Raw genomic sequence first — 17,741 nt, 5'->3', positions numbered from 1 at the left:
CATAATTTGGCCTGATTTGTTCTTACAGAATCCAAATTTGTTCTTAGTAATTACAATTAAATAACCTATTCTATAATATGCTGAGAAAGAAGCAAAGTTGACTAGTTCCTAGGTTCTGGAGCTCATATTTGCCTGCTTGGTCATAATGGAGACATCTTGACTGTGTAATCTCTAAATCTCTTCATGGTATGCTGCCATCCATGCGATTTTGGTCATATTACATACGGTATTGGATGATTTAGGAGGAAAATACACACGGAGAAATAAATGTATATGCTTATGGCATAGAAAAGTGAAAATTTTGGATCTAGATTAATCCGAATGGTATTAATTCTTAGATTTTCCTTCCAGCAAATCCCAAATCCCCATTAATGGTAACTATTTAACAATTTCTACTAATTTTAATTGAACCTGATACTTACAAAAAATAATTGCTTTGGAGTGTCCTTTGGAAAATAGAATTGGGGAGCTATGGAAGTTATGTTCAGGTTGTGACAAAAACAGACAAGAAATAATACAAACCCTACTACTTTGTGCAAGAAATTGAATTTAAATTACCCTAAGAGCCTCCTCAACCCAGATGTGTTTCCAGTATGATTGGTGTGACATTTGTTCAGGTTCTTTAGAATATAAGCATATGCAATTAATAATGAAAATGAATTCCTATCCTTGCAAATTCAAAATATCTCAAAGCATTTTTTCCCTTCTTAAATCATTTTGACTATTAGTATTTGTGTTGATATGGCTTCCTCACATGAGAAATGCTATTATGCAACAGCTGTAGTTGTGCTGCCTGAATGCATGCCAGTTCTGTTCAGATTGAGCCACAGGGACTGCTTGTTAGCTCCCTAGCTGGTTGGGAGAGAGGGTAATGTAAAATTAATGTATGAAGAAAGGCCTGTTATCTGACACTATTTGGGGATGCAGGTGGTCTGAAGTGGTGTGCAGAAATTAAACTCACATGCTAATCTTTCTATGATTATAGAAAGGTGGCTGGGATTCATGGTTTCAACTCTTGGTATTAATTTTTAAAATTGGGAAGGGCATTGACTTGACTCCTTCTTTTGCCTAGCTCTACTTCCTAAACTTGAAGCATGTATAAAACTTGAGATTATCAGATACTTTCATTTTTGGAATTCAGGGCATGCTTCATAGTTTGGAAAGGAAGTGGTAGAAGAGATTGTTAATAGGATTTTTATATATAGGTTGCAAATATCTGAAAAAAATACTTGTTTATTCAAGTAGTCTTTTTCTTGATAAGTAGCACGTAAACTAGACCAACATGGAACATTTTCAAATTAGTTTTAAGTTAAGGACAAAGTAACATGGGTTCTTCTTCAGCAATGCAGTCCCAATTCTAAATATACCTGTCTGTTTAACATTTTCTTTTTTTTTCCTGGTGATTCTGCAATCCGTTATTGCTATCTCTCCATTCTCATTTTAGCCAAAGCAAGCAATTTCAGCATTTAATGTTAACATTGCATCCTATGATGTTTAGTACATAACTTGCAGTAGCATTTCTCATGTGGTTCTAGAACAGCTGTTTTGCTGATCTGCCTCATCTCTAGACTTGGAACCTGTCTTACTGCGTAACGGACCAGCTTACAGTGTTCATAAACAAAACACCCAGCATAGTGCCTGGCACATGCTAGGTGCTTAGTAAATGTTTACTCATTTATGAGATTCTGTCAGTGAGGCTGTCACATTGGAAAGAAGGAATGACCAAATAATGAGCCAGACTTGATTATGCATTTTCATGAATATTATCTCATTTAAATCTTTAAAACAGTCTTGCACAATAGGCATCATTATCTCTTGGTTTAGCTTATTACTCACACATTGACCTCAGAGCTGGTTAGGGGGAAGAGTCTGAATCTGAACCCAGGTTTTTATCCTCTTATTATTGTTCTTTCTACTATACCATAAAGCATATTCTATAATATAGAAACATTTCTAGGGAAATTTTTTTCTGGAGACTTGTCTCTGAATTTACTGGAGCAATTCTTTCTTGTATTTTAAACTGTTCCTCCTAGTAAACAAAATTGCAAAACTTGTCTAGCAGAGCTGGAGTGGGAAATTTAGCATTGCAATTAACTGGAGTCAGACAGACTTGGGTTTTCATTCTGACTTCTCCACTTACTAGCAATGTGATCTTGTGCAAGTCATTTAAGCCTCAGTTTTGTCATGTAAATTGGGGATGCTATTAGTACCTATTGCATGGGCTTGTGATGACATGAAGCAGGGAAAGCACTTGTTATATGTGTGAGACATAGTAGGTACTGAATGCTAGCTGCTGTTATTGTTAGTGAATAAGTGACATCTCATTTATTCAACAAATATTATTAATTACATTTGATCCTAGCCAAAAGGCCAAGAAGTGATCTGCAAATATATTTTCAGTGTATGCTATGTGCTTTTAGTTCTACTAATTCATCAGTGATCAAAACAGACAAAAATCCATTTCTGCATGGAGGTTGCATTCCAATTGCATTCCATTGGGGAGAGCTAGACAATAGACATCATGAATACTGGGAAATAAATGATATCATATGTTGGCGAATGGCTAGTACTATTCAATAAAAAAGAAATAAAGGAGAATCAAGTGAGTGTGGGACGGGGGAGAGTTGGCAGGGAGCTGTGGGGTTGCAATGAAATAAAGTAGTCACTGGAGGCCTCACTGAGAAAATGATACTTGAGCAAGAACTCAAGGGGAGACAAAGAATTATGCTGTGTGGATTCTCTGGGCAGAGCTTGGCCCGGTGGGATGAATAGCAAGGAGGCTGGTGGGGTAGGAAGACAGTAAGAGCATCACTACGGCTTTAAAGGCCATTGTAAGGGTAAGGGGAACCTATGGGGAATCTTGAGCTGAGGAATGACATGATTGACTTTAGATTAAAATTGTGATCATCATCACCATGAGCTTCTCTTCAGGAGGAGGGACCTGGACAGTGTAGCACCTTTACCCGATTACTCTTCTTTCTCCTATTAGCTTAACCTTTTACACTTGAAAAGTATATTCCACCGCCCCAGGGTAGCTGCCCTGCCTACTCTATGTCATTGATTGAACTTGGCGGTCCTGTGGCTGTAATGGTTGTATTCCTTGGGAAACAAAGGAAATGATTAGATCTTAAGAGGGAAGGAAAGTAGAATCCTGTGGTAGCACAGCTTGTGATCCTCTTTGAACATGACTTGATCTCTTCCAGGCTTCCCTTACTGAACCAGGAAACCTTTGTAGAGGATCCTGGGCGGTGTTGGTTTGGTTTAGTGGTTTCTAAATGTTTGTATCTCCTTACAGTGAGAGAGATCCATTATGGAGCAAGGGGAAGAGCTTAAGTGTAGTAATTTGTCAGCTCATGACCTGTGCTTAACTTTGTTCCTCTAAGATAATAGCAGCGGACATACTCTCAGCACACATGGGGATGGAAAACATTTCTGTGCTACTTCTCCAGTGAAAAGCAATGACTTTTTTTTTTTTTACTTTAAGTTCTGGGATACATGTGCAGAATGTACAGGTTCATTACATAGGTATACATGTGCAATGGTGGTTTGCTGCACCTATCAACCCATCATCTAGATTTTAAGCCCTGGCTTTCAACATTCAAGATGGTCTTCCATTATCTCATTTATGTCCTATTATTCTCAATCAAGTTAATTGGAAATCTGTTTATTTAGTGCATGTGCAGGAATATGGCAATATCAGGGAATGGTAGAGAAAATGGGAGCAGGTCTAAGATGCAAAATTTAACACAGAATCACATGGATTGGTGGAGTCAGAGGATCAAGGTCCATGCCCAGCTCTGTCAAAGTAGTTGTGTGATTGTGCCATGTCTAAGCTGGAGTTTCTTTGTGCCTCATGGGATAGGAACAAAGTAAGGTATATAGATGGCTAGTTTTGTGACTCCAAGTGATGGGAATCACTTTTCTGGTGAAGTTATTGTTTGAGAAGGGAAAGAGGATGGGACAGTCCTTGTTTAGCCTTTTCTGGATAACGTCAACATGCCTAGTGTGGGTATTTTCCTGCTGCCTTATTCCCTGGGAGTTGGAGCCTTTGTCTTCCTGTCAGGCTATTTACAACCTATTGTGTTCTAGAACCCCATAGATAAGGGCTTAGTCACTCCTTAGCTTGTGCCTTCCAGCCCTAGTGATTCTATCAATATCTTTGTGTCCTTCACAATACCTCACATTTCCCTTCCTCATTATGTTAATTATTTGAGGTAATTTTAGAGATAGGTACCACTTAATTGAGTGAAAGCTTTACAATTGAGGGGTTACTCATTAGCAGGACCTGGGTTTTGTTTTTAATCTCATTAACCCCTTGTTACCCATTTGATAACAAAGACTTCAAGGAAGAATTTGCTCAAAAATCTCTGGGAGACAGTAATAGCTTCTTGGGCCTGATTGATAAACTTTTTGCCTCCAGCAATGGAAATGTGGGAAAATTCCAGATGCTAAATGATCTGGCTTGGACCCAGCAGGTTGAGGTAGTGGAGCCTTTTGATTGAGGCACAGCCCAGGACTGCTGCAAGGGAGAGGCACAACAGATACCATAAGGAGGTCTGATTTCTGAAAGGAGTACCATAGAAAAATTATTGATCTGTCCCAGGCCTCAGTTTTCTTGTCTCTAAAGTGAAAAGATTGACTGACTTAGTAATAGGGAACTCGTTATTTTATTCTAATAATGTAAAAAATACCTACCAAACTATCTGGTAAGTCTGAATTAACTTTTTTCCTTCCACAAAAAAAAAAAAAAGAAAAAGAAAAGCATTACCAGTGACTGCCCATTAACTACCAATCAGATCCTCTGAGCAGTTCCAGTTCACCAGAGTTAACCAGAGTTACTAAGCTGGCATAATTCCTAGCTCAAGCCAAAAAACTTGATGTTTTAGTTAGTCTTATGACGAGCACATTTTGAGTTTTTTTCTTTTAAAAAATAAAATATTGCAAACAGCTCTCAGTCATTACCACCTGTTGTAAGCTGATCTAAGCCAGTTTGGTTATACACAACTCCTAGGTGCTTTTTTCTGGTGGATTTTGATAGCTGCCAAATTATTTGAGGTGAGAGGTTTTGCTACTTTCCCACAACCTTGCCACCTAGTTGTAGCTAATGCAACTCTGAGGCATTCTGCTGCACCTATAGATGTTGATTAACAGCCATATATCAGCCAGTAGGCACAAAATATTTCTGCAACATTACTTTCTATACTTGATAAAGTCCCAGCTGTCTTCTTTTAGTTGTTCTGCTCACCACTTTGCGTGAAAGCTGTACTTGTAGACATTACAACATTCCAGAGGAGAGTTCTGTTATCTTTAATAGTCAGCATCAAGCAACTGGAAGTCCTCCAACTGTGCCGGACTCATGTCCACTTAGGGGACAAGCCTATCAAGGCTACACCCTTATTCATACAAGGGTAGAGGTATTTCTAGAATATTTTGGCCAATTCTCATAATTTGAATATATGTTTAAGTTTACCAGGGATGGCCCATTTCTCACATTTATATTGCTAGCAAAGAAGCCATTCATCTCACACACCCACACAAATCCACCTCTGACATTCACTTTGCTAATTGGCAAAGGGCCTGGTGTTAATGAGCATGGATAATGGAAATATTTGCTGTGTGTCTTTCTGGAGTATGGGCTTCATGCTTAGAATACGACCTGCCTACCCCTGGAGTGCCTTCCTGAATATAATGCCAATCGCATTTGAGTTGTAGTTTAACCTAATTAACTCACATGCAATATCTCATTACCTATACTGAATTATTGTTAAGTTAATTAGGCATCCTAACATTGCCTTTGGAACCCCACTGTGGAAACCACTGTTACTAATGTCACACTGTAGGAGTAGACTTTGAAATGATTTGTAAGGATTCTTTTGCTTAAAAAGCACTGATTAACTTCCACATACTCAGAACCATCTCTTGTCACTGGGTGGGAAAACATATTAGTTACCATTTACTGAGCACTTAGCATGTGTGCAGTCCTTTATGTACATTGTCTCTACACCCCTCTAATCAACTGTGTGAAATAGAGACTTGGCTCCATTTCATAGATGAGAAAACTGAGACATGCAGCGGGAATCTTTATCAAAACCTAGGTTTATCTCTACAGGTAGGTTTATCTCTACAGGTAAGGCTTTCCTATTAGTCCTATTGCTGCATAACAACTTACCACAAACTCAGTGGCTTAAAACACCACAAATTTATTCTATCCCAGTTTCTTTAGGGTAGAACTCTGGGCTAGGTTCTCTGCTCAGGGTCTCACTGGACTGAAATCAAGATGGCAGCTGGTACTTCAGTTCCCTTGTGGGCTTGGAGTCTTCTTCCAAGCTCACTGGTTGTAGATAAGATTCATGTCCTTGCTGTCGTAGGGCAGAGGTCTCAGTTTCCCTCCTAGCTGTCATTTGGGGGTTGCACTAAGCTCATGGAGGCTATTTTGTGTCTTGCCCTGTGGCTACTATAGACGGCTCACAACATGTGTGCTGTTTGCTTGTGGGCCAGCTAGAGTATGTCTTTGATCCCCTCTGGCCCTAACCAAAGAAAACTCTGCTTTTAAAAGGTTTATGTAATCAAAGCTTAGGCCCATTGGATAATCTCTGAATTATCTGAATTAACTTTCTGAAAGTTGCTGTGCCATATAACATATATAATGTGGTCTTTTGTGACTGACTTCTTGCACTTAGTTTAATATCTTCAAGCTTTTTCCAGGCTGTGACACATATCGTTACTTGATTCCTATTCATGACAATAATATTCTATTGTATAGATATACTGTATTTTGTTTATTCTTCAGCTAATGGACATTGGATTGTTTCCACCTTTTGGTTATTATGAATAATGCTGCTATAAGTGTTTGTGTAGAAGTTTTGATACACATTTTCATTTCTATTGGGTATATGTTTTTGAGTGGTATTGCTGGTTCATATGATAACTGTTTAATCATTTGTGTATCTTCCCTGGAAAAATGTCTGTTCAGATTCTTTTCCTATTTTTAAATTATCTTTTTATTGAGTTGTAAAGATGCTTTATATATTCTAGATACAAGTCTCATCAGATATATGATTTGCAAATATTTTCTCCCATTCTATGGGTCATCTTTTTAATTTCTTGATGGCGTCCTTTGATGCACAAAAGTTTTTAATTTCGACAAAGTTTAATTTATTTTTCCTTTGTTTCTCATGTTATTTGTGCCATGTTTAAGAATCACTGGCCAAATCCAAGGTCGTGAAGATTGTCCCTGTGATTTCTTCTAAAAATTTTATAGATTTAGTTCTTACGTTGAGATATTTGATCCATTTTGAGTTAATTTTTACATGTGTTGTAAGGGTCCAACTTTATTCTTTTACATGTGGTTATCCAATTGTGCCAGCACTATCTTTTGAGAAGACTCTTCTTTCCCCACTGAATGGTTTTGGCACCCTTCAAGACCATAGATGGCCATAGATGTATGGGTTGAAACAAGTTCTTTTCTTCTCCTCTCAACCCCCACTTTTTTTTTTTTTGAGATGAAGCTCGCTGTTATCTCCCAGACTAGAGTGCAGTGGCATGATCTCGGCTCACTGCAACCTCTGCCTCCCGGGTTCAAGCAATTCTCCTGCCTCAGCCTCCCGAGTAGCTGGGATTACAGGCACATGCAACCACGACCGGCTAAATTTTGTATTTTTAGTAGAGATGGGATTTACTATGTTAGCCAGGCTTCAACTCCTGACCTCAAGTGATCCACCCGCCCGCTTCAGCCTTCCAAAGTGTTGGGATTACAGGCGTGAGCCCTGGTCGGAGCAAGTTCCTAAAGTTCTGTTATGTAAGATGTTATCAATGGGGGAAGGTGGTTGAAGGATACAAGGAAACTCACTTTATTATTTTTACAACTTGTAAGTCTGAAATTTTTTCAAAAGAAACCTAAAAAAAAAGTCCTTGAGGCACAGGCAAAATTTAGTAGATTTGGATTCATTTAATAGTTTCCTCCTAATCATGAATTTAGGAAAATCCTAATGATGAAAATCCCAGTGAGAAAAATGGCTTTCTGTATTTTATTCTGGTGTGGTATCCCTTCCAGGTGAAAGAACATTGCATCTTGGCTGCAAGAGAAAGAAAGGATCCTCAGTAATGTTTGGAATGATTTGAGTCCAGGGAAGTAGACCATACTGTGTCATAAGTGCTGGCACAGTTTTAAAACAAAAGCATAAGTAGCCATGATGGCCTTCCCTTCTGTTTACTGCTGCCTCCGTCTTCCCCAGTAGAGCAGAATTTGAACCTGACTGGGTATTTCATGATATTCTGACATTGCTATTAGTGTGACAATGGTATTGTTACTTTTATTTTACAAAGAGTCCTTGTCTTTTAGAGTTTTATGCAGACTAATTGTAGATGACACAATATGGTATCTTTCATTTTATTCAGAAATAATCTAGGTTTGGGAAAGTGGGCATATAGAGGAACAAGATTGACTATGAGTTGGAAATTACTGAAACTAGGTAATGGGTATGTGGAGGTTTATTATACTGTTTTGTCTTCTTTTATAGGTTTTCCATAATTAAAAAATAAGTTTTCTAGGGGGTTGTTTTTAATATAGCATTGAGGCATTTGAGTGGCATTTCCATTTGGAGCTGGCTTTGCTTTACATAAAAGTGAGTCTTTCTGAGTTTGGATGCTTGTGCCATCTAGGTCTGGAGGAGCATTTTGACAGACCTGTGAACAAACAGTTCCTGGAACAAACACTTTTAGGAGGCTGGATCCATCTGAGGCTTGCTAGAGCCCTAACAGAATAAACCTGTGGCTCACAGTGCCGTTTTTCCTTCATGTGTTATTGATGTTAATCAGCCTGCCCTTGGTTGCAGGGTCATGTGAGTCTGTTTTTCTGAAGCTTTTTAGGCCTGTGATTCTGTAAATCTTTGTACTTTTTAAAATGTAAGTTGACATATAAAATGTATAAAGTTGATAACTAGAATAAGTCAGAAATACTCTGTGGAGAATCTGCTCATTTGGGGTCGAACGATATTCTTTTCCAATGATTGATTGTGCTGTTTGTAGAAGAGACTTTCACATGCTTTATTCTTTCTTGCTTCCGTTTTCTAATGGCTATGGACCTCAGTAAATGGAGTAGATGAGTCTTTATTTATCCAAGAACAAGATTCTTGCATAGAATTGTTATAGCTCTGTATTCACATGACTAAAGCTTTCAGAACAATGTTAAATTGAAAAATCTGTACAAAAAAAAAAAAGAGACACCATCTGGAAATTATTCTATGCTTTATTCTTGGTTCTACTAGTAATGAAACGTGAGCATTCCAACTTCTCGTAATGGTTAAACTTTGTGATGTAAATGGTGCCAGGCTCTGAAAAGGCTTGTAAAGGTTTTGCTGACTCTTTTGTTTTTGTTTTTATGTGCTTTCAATGAAACTATTTGTGCTGCTTTAGATAAAAGGAGGAGCAGCTTTGAGTACCTCTGGATTATTTTAATATTTTAAATAATGACAAGCAAGTATGTGAATGAATATTGATTACTGTGTGAATAATTTGTATACAGGACGATTTTTCATCTTTTTCCAGAAGTGAGCCCATTGTAGTGTGTTGGTTCCATGTCTGCTTTTGTGAAACACAGTTCAGGATCAAATAGCACCACTTACTGGGTTTTTAACTCTTGACTGTGTGACATTACCCACATTAGTGGCTTGTTCTGTGCCTCAGTTTTCCTAACCAGGGATATAGGAATAATGTAATATGTAGCACTTAACTGTATAAAAAGTACTTTCAGGTACACTATATTTGCCTATCTACCTCACTGAATTTGCAAGGGTAATGACAAAGGTAGTTCATTACCAAAATCCAAAGAGAAGTTCTAGAAAAGGATGGTTCCAGAGATGACTTTTTGATTGCAAGAATAATTGAGTGGCAGAATTAGAAAAAGCAAATGTATCTTTGAAATGTTTTTAAGTTACAAAAATAACTCTGGAAGCAAAGACACATGATGATGATGTGAAGATGATGATAGCTTTATTGTGCTCACTATATTTCTGGCCCTTTCATTACTGCTTTCCGAATATTGCTTATTTTCCTCCCTTAATATAGCACTCCCATGTATGAGAGACTCATTTCCATTTTCAGATGAGGAAACTGAGTAAGAGTGGCCAAGTCACTAGCCCAAGGTTGCATTGCTAGTGAGTAGAGAGCAGAGCTTTGAACTTGGTGTGTTTGAAGAGCCTTAACTATTTCTTTGTACCTCCATATCCAGTACTTACATAATATCACCAGTGGACCGTCTCTGTGAATATTTTCCCACTCATTTCTCTTTGCTTCTAATATTTATTAGCATATTAAAATATTACAATATTGTTTGTATTCTGCTTTATATTATAATTCTTCTGAAGCTCCTAAAAATCTGGACAAGAAAAGTTTGGATTAGGTATCTTGCCAAGAATGACACTGAGAAATTAGTACTCAAGATCAGAGACAGGAAATAAAAATGTGATCCTCCAAGGGTTTAAAATGACAGAAGTTGCAAAAGAATTTCTCAGTGATTAATACATAGTCAAAAAATGTCAACTTGATATTTACTCGATTTGAAAAGTAACCTATCGGACATTCTTTTCCTCCCCGGTAAGATGAGCAGTTCATATTAGATGCTCTGAAAAATCTAATCCAGTTTTGACATGCTGGTTCTCAAGGCAGCCCACTTAACTTCTTATCCTGGATTCTTTCCTACCACACTGTATTACTGATGATCAAATACAGTAACCTGCAGTACTTAAATCTTTAGAGTTATTGCTGATGTTCAGTTTTAGATGTAGGTCAGACATTAAGGGGACTGGGTGGCATTTCAGTATTTTCCTAAATATAAAGGTCATCTCCACCTAATTGATTCCACACGTGCAATAGCCTTAACTGGTTAGATTTCTCTGTGGACACTTTAGGTAATGGCAACATTTTCTTTAGGTAATGGCAACATTGCATTCTTCAGCCTGCCTCATGTAAAGCTATGTGGCGAAACCTCTGTGCAGAGTGGAGAATGGAGAAAGGAGAACCCTTCTAGGTAGACCACTGATGATTGCTAACTTTATTGCTCTCCCAGAAAACTGTAGGTGAGGATGAACACACTGCCTACACAATTTTCATGTGGTTATGAAATTCTTAGGAATGTAAGCAACAATTTTTCTGGTTTTGTTCTGGGTGTGTGCTTACTTTAAAAATTATTATTGCTTTTAAATGGACAGATGATCCAGGACCTGGAAAGAATTGAATCTGTATTAAGTGCTACTATTAGGGCCAAATAAAAATCTATGCCAGCATTGCTTTATTTGATTTATGAACTGTGTCAACTTCCTGGGATTTAGGGTCAGATGATGGTGAGTTTGAGCTCAACCCCTTTTGGACAAGCCACAGCTCCTCAGAGCCCGTGTGTTGGTTGGTAAAGTAGACATAATTGCAATGGTGTCCACCCATCAAATATGACTGTGTGAACTGTCTTTTTTAAAGGTTTTCTATGAGATATGGATTCCTGAGCCACAGTTAAGGTGCGAGCAAGATTCTAAGTTGTGGATGGTTTCTCTTCTCTGTGGCCCTTTCTTTTTCATTCTTTTAATAGTGAAAACTGTCTAAAAAATGATTCATGTCTACCCAAATCTGTGGGGCCACTAGGACTGCAAGTGCCGTTTTTTAAAGCCATTTGAGAAAGAGACAAACAAAAATGGGTAATAAGAATAACAACGTTATTCCCGGAAGAAAAGGTTCCAGCCTGCTATGACTTGTTTTGGAATCTGTGAAAAGTCCTGAGAGGACTGATTGCTCCGTAACAGGGTTTCTTTTAGACTCTCAGGTTTAAAAAGACTTGAGGAGGGGGGAGCGGAGAGCACATCAGGGAAAGAAGCAATTAAGTTAAAATTTCAAAATTGATGAAGTGAAGCAATTTCCCATTCCTGCTAATGCAGAAAACTCTGCAGATTTATTTATTTTTTTCCCTGTAAGTCAGAAACCTGTACTTTTCCTTCTAGGCGTCTGGCGCCCTGCTGTATGAGAGTCTCAGCTCTTGCTGGGGTCCTTTCTTCCATCTTCCTTTCCTTCTTTCCTCTTCCCCACCCACCTCTGGTTTGGTTTTTGTCACTCAGCGGTAGAGTATAGGCCTCAGTTTATTACTGCGATTCTTTCGAAAAACCATTTATTCCTCCAGGGAAAGGAAAACCATGGGAGCCATCTAGCCAGAGGGTCATGAAAGACTTCCTTGGTGTAGTGGTTCAAGACGCTTATTACACATTTGATCTGTAGCGAGCAGTTCGGAGTCAGTAGATCCTACCTGATTTCTTCTCTTGGGTAGAGAGAAAGAATATAGGGAGTTAAAGACAGCATTGCTTTTTAAGGGCATCTGGTAAAATTGGCCAGAAAAATAACTTGATTCTTACTATGGCGTAAAATGGATGAGTGCAAGTGCAGGACCATGGAGCGGCACGGGGACAGTTGCAGATCCCCTTGCTTTTAAGAAATGGGGTGCTGATTGCCTTGAAGCTGGGATCCATCAAGGACACCCCAGATCATTCAGTGCGGCCCATGTGACTTCTTGCTGGCACTTCTAAAGAGTGCTGTTTACATTTCAGTCCTGAAACATTGTGAAGCCACCACATTCTCTTTGATGTGAGCTCTCACAGCACATCTGTATTTCATCCTCCCAACTTTAGGTGAGACAGTAGGCATTTCTTCGGGGAGTCTTGTGATATGTATTTTGTGCGGTAACAGTGTGGACACGCTCTCACGCGGTCCTGTTGTGAAATCATTTTGTGTGATGGCATTTGCTGCGTTTTTAGGGTCTGGAGGAAGTGAATTTTGACCTGTGGCAGGCTGGTGTCTCACAAATTCTTGAAAATTTTATATTCTTCCTTTTGTTTATAACTTCATCTGTTTTCCTAACGATTATAGTTTAAAACCAATTTCCTTTCTCTCTGTTTAAAAGTAAAGCAGATGTTACTAACATGTATAATATTGCACTCAATATACAAATCTATAAAAAGATTATATTTTATTTTTTGTAGTAGGAGTCAGCAAGTACTGATGTTGATCTGATGGCCAGTACTGTGATCTTAGAGTACTTGCTTTGTACAAAAATCAAAATGAGTTTTCTAAGGCCTCTTCTTAATTAGGGTCCAACAGTGAGTATGTTTCTCGGTTGTCATTTTGTATTGCTAACTGGCCCAGTGCTTGTGGAATCTCACTGTTTCTGCTGCTGCCAATGTTGACTTCTCACGTCCATTCTTCATGTTAATTAATGTATGTGCACAATGCAGAATAAATTCTGGAAAGGGGGGGGGGATGAGTTTCTGAAAGATTATCTCCATTTATAATGTGAACAGCACTACTTCAGAATTTTACCATTCTTAATAAGCCTCGTATTTAGAATCAAATCTCTTACATGGTCTAATTATGGAGATGGATATTATTATCTCAACATCCTCATATGAGTTAAGTTTGAAGACCTTTTTCTTTACTGTTTCTGAAAGGAGGTCCAGCTAATTTACTGCAAATGAAATAAGAAGTATTTTGGAGGAATAGGTTGACATTTAGCATTCTGGTTTGAAAACCCTCTGACTGTTAAATATTTAATGTGCTGCAAAGCATCCTTAAAAATTAAATATGAATGAGTTTTAGAAAACCTTGCAGTGGCATAAAAAATTGAGATCCCCACAACCCCATTTCAAGTGTGAGTGTCTGCCTAGGGAATCTTAATTATTTTTAATGAAGATGACATTATATATTTGATCAGCATGGGGCCATCCTAAATAACAAAATTAATATAAATAAAATCTTTCTGAATAATATCACAGCAGAGATTTACTTTGAATAAATTATTAGTTTTGTCTTTGGAGGTTAATCACTCTACCCTCTTTATTTTTTATTTAATGTTAAGAGTAAAATCAAATGACCACATAAAGTGCTTTTGTTTGAAAGAAATTTTCCTAGGTTTGTGGCTTTGCTAAAAGTAGTGGGTTACTTTTATAGACTCATGAGATTTAGAGTATTATAAACATTTTTTTTTGGTGGGATCTCTGAAAAGAAGCATTAGTGTATTATTATTTAAGAATAACCTGGTTGATGTTGATATTGGTAATCACATTTTTTTTCCATTTAAAAAATATCCTAATACCTAATGGTAGTCCCCCAATTTAATGGCATTGGAATTAAATGCAAGACTCTTGAATTTGTTTTACAGTGCTGACATCTGACGTTTTAAAAATTTATACCTATATTATTATACTTCCTACCTTTCATTGGGTTATATTCTGTTCTAGTTGCAAACTGTTTTAAGTATCTGTTATAATTTGGAGAAATGGGATTTGAATTCATGAGTCTATAGTCTGATGTTTGTTTTTATGAAAGGGTGTAAGTTACATGTTTCAAAAAATGTTTTTAATTAAATTCCATGAGTTTTTCTTGAAACTCCTTTTCTAAGAGAAGTGGCTTGATATCTGTACCCTGTTTGAAAAAAGATGGGATAACTTTCAGTAACTATACTTTTAATTTTTTCTGCCTTTGCAGTAACCATAGAAAAATATTGCTTATTTCTCTTTCTTGTTTCTTTCATTTTGACTAGGTAAAAACTAACACACTCAAAATGGAACCTATCATTGCTGGTCCTGTAATTAACCAGCTTTCAAACCTCTTTGGCATGTTTATTCTCAATACTCCATTTATTCTCAATACTCCACAACCAATCTACAACTGAGAGCTCAAAAATGCCCCTTGTATCCATTTTCCTTCTTTTGCTACTAGAATCATCATCTTCTTCTAGTCTTCCAGTTCTCTTTTTTGGTTTATTACATTAGCAACAATAAAAGTTATTACTTATTGAACACTTACCATATGCTGGCTACTGTGTTACTGTGATAAATGAATTATCTTATTAATACAACAGTCCTATGAAGTGGGAGGGAAGGAACTTAGGGCTTAGGTAATGTGCCCTTGGCCACTCAGCTAGTATTCAGCAGAGCTGGGATTTGAATCCACAACTGCCTTTGGTCCTCGTATCCATATTCGACCCTATGTTATGTTTTCATTTTTGAATAGGTCTTGCTGCCAAGAACTATTCTATGGGCCCAGATCAGATCAATTAATTCCCCTGCTCTATAATGTTACTTTAGAGGGTTTTTATAATTTCCAAATCTTAAGTCTTGCTTCTAGGTCTTCTGTGATTTTGGCCAAATGTACTTTTTCATCCTTCTAGTTGTTTACGATTGGTAAAGATTTACTGGCTAGAACAAAACGAAAGATGCCTTCATAGCTAACATTGATGATTCTATAGTGAAGATCATTTAGTGTTTACTGAAGTAGCACAGTGCCTGGCAATAAAAGAGGAAGGCATCCTTCATGGTCAGGATTTAATAACACAGAACCCTTCCTTTAAAACTGAAAATTATGTTTAGCGTTTTGCCCTATAGTTTAATTGGAAGAACACTGGGCACCTGCTTCAGTGCTGATTCCTGATGCTTGAACAGTTTAGCATTACCCGGGGCCATTTAACTTTTGCAAATCCCAACCTCAAAAATAGAGGTTGGTTCTATCACCTTATTCCCATCTTCTCCCTAGAGACTTAAGAATAGCAACTTCTTAAATAGTCAGTGAAAACAGCTTTAAGAAATAATACTTGAGATGGAAACCAAGGTCATTGACAAGATCTTAGAAATCTTTGTGTACACACCTGGAAAAAAAGTCGGAGGATCAAGTTCAAAAACAGTAAAGATATAAAGTGAAACATACCTTTAGCCTTATTTACCTGGTCATGGTGAAGAGTTTTTTTTTCTTTTGTTTTTGTTTTTTGGCCATTATTAACGAGCTGACTCTTCCCTGGAATGGTTAATTAAAAGGAATGAACGCTGGGCGCGGTGGCTCATGCCTGTAATCCCAGCACTTTGGGAGGCTGAGGCGGGCGGATCACCTGAGGTCAGGAATTCGAGACCAGCCTGGCCAACATGGTGAAACCCCGTCTCTACTAAAAATACAAAAATTAGCTGGGCATGGTGGTGCACACCTGTAATCCCAGCTACTTGGGAGGCTGAGGCAGGAGAATCGCTTGAACCCAGGAGGTGGAGGTTGCAGTGAGCCGAGATGGCACCACTGCACTCCAGCCTGGGCAACAGAGCAAGAGTCTGTCTAAAAAAAAAAAAAAGAAGAATGAGCTCAGATGTGTATCAACATTCCATTTTTTTTTTTTTTTAGAAGGAAGAATGAATTCTCACAAGTACTTATTTCCTAAGCCTCAATCTCTCTAGGAATTTGTTTTAAAAAATCCAAGGAAAACCTTATTGGCAATGAACTGTATATCAGATTCAGCCAGTTCTATAATACAGCACAAGTCTGTTCATTACATGGAATGCTTCTCTGCTGGCTTCATTCCTTAAACTTGAAATTAATGTATTGTGGATAGAATGAAAAGCATCCTTATTTCCTGCCTGCCCAAAACCCTTTAAAGGAAACACTCTAGAGTCTGTAAGTCGGACAGTTTCAGGGAGTCCAATTCATTGTGTTTGGATGCAGTCCTCCTCTCCAGTGCTGACATTGAGCAAACTGATTTCACCTGCCTGTATTTGCATAGTGTTTGTGGATTCTTCTAGTTTCTTGATTATTAATTAGGGTTGAAGAGATTGAGAAGGGAGAAATCCCGGCAAACGTCTAATTTAAGTCAAGACTTTAATCTGAGGATGAATAACTCTGCCTTCTGTACCTTTGCTTTTCATTAGTTAATGATTTAGGATGAATGTGGTTGTGTGTGTGTGTGTGTGTGTTTGTGTGTGTGTGTGTGTAGGGGTGGGAGGAGAAGGAGAACCAGAACAATGACAAAAAAGACCGTCTTGAAGAACTTATTCTGGGAAAGTAAACAAGGTCAACAAGACCATAAACTCTGACAGAACGAATATCTACCAACAGATGTGTTTAGAGTGATTCTCAGCTTATTAACTTGCACATTACCCCCTGGTGTCTCTTTGTTGCTCAAACATGGAGAAGCGTTTGCTATACCAGCACAGGCTGTGTGTGTTTATACACTGACGGGTTTGGTTGGTGATACTGCCCTTTGTGGTGGGAAAATCTTCCATGTTACAGTTTAATGCCAGACTCATTCCATTACCTGAATACTGGAAGCTTCTGTAGGATGTATTAGATGGTATCACTACACCGCATATTAAAATATAGCAAGCCACTATATACTGTGAATTGAAAGATGAGAAAGAATGAGTCCCTGTGTTCTAGAAACTCACAGGATAGGGATAAGGGTGGGGAGGACTAGATATGTAAACAAATAATTGCAATGCCTTTTGTAAAGTGTTAGAATAGCGTGAGGCCCCCAATGTGTAAAGATCAGAATACTTTCCAAGGAGGTGAAAATTAAGGGAGTCTTAGTGATAAAACTTATCAGGGAAATTAGAGGCAAGTTACATTCTAAGTAGCAGAGAGAGACTCTTCAAGTGGTTCTCTGTGTTTTGGATTTCCAGTGGCGTATGGCTGACTCATAGCAGATGTACAACTTGGGCCCTTCTTGTGAATTAATTAATTGAATGCCTACTATAGGCTGGTTCTAGGCACTGGGGACAGTGGGAACAACAACAACAACAAAAAGCCATCGTGCTCACGCAGCATACGTATTGTGGAGACTGCAGACAAGAGTAGAGCGTAAGGTGTGCTGGATGTGATGAGCTACTGGAGTTGCTATTTTGCATAAAATGGCATTTGAGCAGAGGCCTAGAGGTAGGCTGGGAGCAAGCCCATCCCAA

The 17,741-nt window shown here is 38.1% G+C and overlaps 1 protein-coding gene across 3 annotated transcripts in view; it reads left to right on the top strand.

Annotated features, from left to right (window-relative positions):
• The window catches only part of CACHD1 (cache domain containing 1), a 224,032-nt gene that overhangs the window by 44,233 nt on the left and 162,058 nt on the right, over positions 1–17,741 (top strand). The window lies entirely within an intron of this gene.

The sequence above is a fragment of the Pongo pygmaeus genome, chromosome 1 (genome assembly GCF_028885625.2).
Source record: "Pongo pygmaeus isolate AG05252 chromosome 1, NHGRI_mPonPyg2-v2.0_pri, whole genome shotgun sequence".
NCBI classification, from domain to species: Eukaryota; Metazoa; Chordata; class Mammalia; order Primates; family Hominidae; genus Pongo; species Pongo pygmaeus.
Note: the sequence above shows the minus strand (reverse complement) of the source record. Positions and strands in the feature narration are given on the sequence as shown.